This window comes from Gekko japonicus, unplaced genomic scaffold, assembly GCF_001447785.1.
Source record: "Gekko japonicus isolate JY-2015 unplaced genomic scaffold, Gekko_japonicus_V1.1 scaffold1684, whole genome shotgun sequence".
In the NCBI taxonomy this organism is placed as follows: Eukaryota; Metazoa; Chordata; class Lepidosauria; order Squamata; family Gekkonidae; genus Gekko; species Gekko japonicus.
The window spans coordinates 44,965-49,695 of record NW_015168705.1 but is presented as its reverse complement, the minus strand read 5'-3'; the positions used below and the strand labels follow the sequence as shown (position 1 = coordinate 49,695).

At 42.5% G+C, this 4,731-nt stretch overlaps 1 protein-coding gene across 1 annotated transcript in view; it reads right to left on the bottom strand.

Moving 5' to 3' along the window:
* Nucleotides 1-3,321, bottom strand: part of LOC107114087 (coiled-coil domain-containing protein 42 homolog) — a 41,225-nt gene extending 37,904 nt beyond the window's left edge. The window contains exon 1 of the mRNA XM_015415515.1: nucleotides 3,266-3,321. The gene's annotated coding sequence lies outside the window, so the exon portion shown is untranslated. The remainder of the gene's footprint in view (nucleotides 1-3,265) is intronic.
* Nucleotides 3,322-4,731: the final 1,410 nt, after the last annotated feature.

Here is a 4,731-nt window from a genome sequence, read left to right as displayed (position 1 = left end):
CGAATTTTTATAGGTCTTGTACTGATTCCTATGTAGACCAATTTACACACACATACACAGGCATATACTACATTAGAGGTATTACAATTACTGAAGTGATTAATCTTCACTTGCTCTGTACTAGTAGGATGCTGAAAAACAGAGCCTACAATAGATAGTGGACACACATTACAGCTTTTCCCACATTTAAAGTGTCCCACTCTAACTGGAACTGTATTGTAATGTCTACTTATATCAGAATGGACCAAAACATCTCCTAAATTTCTGGTTCTTCTAAAACCTATTACAGGAGTCAGGGAGCATCCTGGAACCTCACTAAGTAAATGCAAGTGCTTTAAAATAATGGCTTTAATAGGTTTTGCTAAGAGGTTGTATTGAAAAGCACACTGAATGCGATTACTATCTATTTTGGCTTTGTTCTGTAATAAGAACATTCTATTTACTTTATTAGCTCTAGAGTAGGCAGAATAGACTATATGTTCTGGGTATCCTCTGTCTAAAAATTGACCCATCATTTTCTTAGAGTCCTGCTCATAATCAGAGCAAACTGTGGAATTTCTTTTAAGTCTCAATAATTGTCCATATGGTATGTTGTTGCGTAATTGGGGTGAGTGATACGAGTCATATTTTAAGAATGAATTCTTGTCAGAGCTCTTACAAAATGACTTGAAATATAGTGTTCTCTTGAAATATAGTGAAAATCTCTTTTGAGATAAGAATTCGTTAATTGTTTGACAGACCTTCTGAAGAGTTCTGTGTGCGCTCTCAGAGCAAAGCCACATAATGGCTGTCAAACGCAACAAGATAAACCTAACACCTCAAAACAGCCAGCCTGTTGGCCCAATCAGAAATTATAAAGGTGTAATGCCAGGCACCAGACATGCTATAGTGGTGAGATATTTGCAAAATAGTCACATGTCATCACTGAGGCAGCCTATATTAAAGATGCCATCTTAGCAACAGCCAGCGTTGAAGCCGGCAGAGAGAAAGAGTTGAGGGAAATGGGAAGGAGAAAGAATCAGGGATGATTTGCAGGCCAGCCCAAAGAACGTTTCTGCTTCCCCAGAAGGTGCACGTCCCTTCGTGCCCTATTACAGTGACACATCTTCCCCACCAAGCTAGCTAAGAAGGAAAAATGATACTCGCATTGACTTTCTTAGCTGAGCCCCATCTCTAGAGGCTCCATGCCAGGTGCATTCTGCCTATTTGGTAGGCCTCTTGCTAAAATGAGACCATGTGTACATGCAACTCACTTGACAATGTGGAGATTACAGGACTTTATCATTCTTCTCCTAATTGCAGCCAAATTGTAGGGTTTTTAAAAAACTGTTGTATGTATAAAGTGCCATCAAGTTGCAGCCATCTTATTGAGACCATTCACAGGGTTTTAAGGTAAGAGATGAACTAGAGTTGTCAACCTCCAGGTGGTGGCTGGAGATCTTCCAGAAGGACAACGGATCTCCAGATGACAGAGATCAGTTCCCCTGAAGAAAATGGCAGCTTCAGAAGGTGCAATCTATGGAATTATACCTGGCTGAGGACCTGCCTCCCAAAACACTGCCCTCCCCAGGCTCCACCCCTAAAATCTCCAGGTATTTCCCAACTCAGAGTTGGTAACTCTAAGATGAACATAGGTGGTTTGCCATCACAGGCATCTGTGTAGCAACTGTGGACTTCCCTGGTGGTCTCCTATTCAAGTATTCAAGAGCCAGTTTGGTGCAGTGGTTAAGAGCGGCAGACTCTAATTTGGAGAATGGGGTTTGATTCCCCACTCCTTCACGTGCATGTGATCTTGGGTCAGTCACAGTTCTCTTAGAGCTGTTCTCTCAAGAGCAGTTGTCTCAGAGCTCTCTCATGGGGCGTCTGTGGTAGGGAGAGAAATGGAAGGAGATTGTAAGCAGCTCTGAGACTCCGAGTGAAGGGTGGGGTATAAATCCAACTATACTTCTCCTCCCCCTCCCCCTCCCAGGACCAACTCTGCTTAGCAGCCGAGATCTGACAAGATAAGGCTAGCCTGGGCCATCCAGGTCAGGGCTTTTTTACTGTTTGTATGCATCTTATTGATTTGCAAGAATCCACGACCCTATAATACATTTTGCTGCTTGGGGAAATATGTAAGATTGCATCCTAAGATGCCCATTTATGAACAGAGGGCACTCCACTTCTACAGGTAGGGATCTGTGATTTTTGCTGATTCCCACTTAAGCTGCACTCCCCCCACCTCACATATATACACTGTACGCACTGCAGCCTACGCTGTTCCTGAGGAACCCCCAACTCTGAGAAGTGCTTTTTGATGGTGTGTGTGTGGGACAGCAGAGATGGGAGGAGACAAGAAGGATCCATTCTGCAACAGGAGCACTGCTCCTGGTTCTTCAGATACATCCCTTGATTATTATTTTTTTGCTCATATTTACAGGGCTCTTTTTGTAGAAAATCTTATTGATTTGCAAGAATCCACGACCCTATAATACATTTTGCTGCTTGGGGAAATATGTAAGATTGCATCCTAAGATGCCCATTTATGAACAGAGGGCACTCCACTTCTACAGGTAGGGATCTGTGATTTTTGCTGATTCCCACTTAAGCTGCACCCCCCCCCACCTCACATATATACACTGTACGCACTGCAGCCTACGCTGTTCCTGAGGAACCCCCAACTCTGAGAAGTGCTTTTTGATGGTGTGTGTGTGGGACAGCAGAGATGGGAGGAGACAAGAAGGATCCATTCTGCAACAGGAGCACTGCTCCTGGTTCTTCAGATCCATCCCTTGATTTATTTATTTTTTGCTCAAATATAATTATCAGGGCTGTACAACAGCCTCTACAACATCATGATTTGTTAATTAAATTTTCTTTAACCAATTTTATTTTTACTAACTATTTTTTAAAAGTACCTGTCTTTTTTCTCACTGCAGCTAATACCATCTTTGAAAGGTATGTATGATTCCTGTCAAGGAAACAGTTGTGTGGGGCACTTAAACAACCCCCACCCCACCCCCAGCATTATAGCCTTGATACAAAGTGGTACCTCCTATCTCCTTTCAGTGGAAAATACTGAGTGATGCAATCACAGCCCTCCAACTAAGCATCCATTACCCCTTCCTTTTCTAAAATGTGTGCAGTGATATTTTCATCCCGTTCTCCTTATTTAAAATTACATGCATTTACTGCTATAATTACAAATAAGAGTTTTTAAAAAGAATCCAAATATGATCAATAAATAGAACTGTTTTTCCCCACTGATCTGTCCGTCTCTACTTACATTTCTATTATTGCTGTACAGTGTGTTTATCCTGCTGATAGATATAATCCAGGAACCTGCCACATTGGTTAAGTAAATGGCTATTTTTAACTGAGTTAAATGCTACACGCTTCAGTGGTATGTTGTGCAAGAGATATCCTCTAGTGTCATCTGACATTTTGTCGAGACACTTGTGTTAAATTTAACTTCTCAAGAGAGAGATAGGACAAATGACTCCATGTCAGGTTTTCAAAACAAGCTTGTAGCATAAACATTCAAAAAGAACTTAAACTAATAGGGTTGCCTAGTGTCATCTGACATTTTGTCGAGACACTTGTGTTAAATTTAACTTCTCAAGAGAGAGATAGGACAAATGACTCCATGTCAGGTTTTCAAAACAAGCTTGTAGCATAAACATTCAAAAAGAACTTAAACTAATAGGGTTGCCGGCTCTGGATTAGGAAATACCTGGGGACTTTGCAGGTGGACCCTGAGGAGGGTGGGGTTTGGGGAGGGGGAGGACTTTAATGGGGTATAATGCCATATAGTCCACCTTCCAAAGTGGCTGTTTTCTCCAGGTGAACTGATCTCTGTCACCTGGAAATCGTTTGTAATCCCAGGAGATCTTCAGCCACCACCTGGAGTTTGTAAAGTAAAGGTAAAGGTTCCCTTGCTCGAAAGCCAGTCAAGTCCGACCCTAGGGTTGCGGTGCTCATCTTTGGTTCAGAGCCGAAGAGCCAGCGCTGTCCGAAGACGTTTCCGTAGTCATGTGGCTGGCATGACTAAACACCAAGGCGCATGGAACGCTATTACCTTCCCACCGAAGCGGTACCTATTTATCTACTTGCAATTTCTTGCTTTCAAACTACTAGGCTGGCAGGAGCTGGAACTAGAGACGGGAGCTCACTCCGTCATGCGGCACCCGGGTCTTGAGCTGCTGAACTACTGACCTTCCACAGCCTGCAATTCAGCGTCTTAACCACTTGAGTCGTTTGTAGTCAATAACAAAAACAACCGTGATGTTGTATTATGAAAATATATTTAGGCTTCAGTTCTGCAGTGAATATATTTCTTCATCACATTATGAAAACATATGCGCACACACGATGGAAAATGCATCTAAACCGTTTCACATAACAGCTTTTTCAGAGTGTGCTGTGTGAATGACACTTGTTTCCATATCAAAATATATTTTCATAATACAGCATCACGGCTGTTTTTGTTATCGACTGCATCCTTCCCATGATCTCTCTGTTGCTTCTATACCACCTGGAAGTTGGCAAACTTAAAAACTAATAGTACTTACAAAGCTGTACCAAAACAGACCGTTCATCTACATGGCTCTAAATTGTCCCGTGGCTCTCCAGTGTTCCAGGCAGAGTATTTCCACCTGCTTCCTGAGATCCTATAACTGGAAAAGCCAGGGACTGAACCCACCAGGGCACTCCAGGACCTGGGAACAAAAAATTCACTTACCCCAGAAGCAC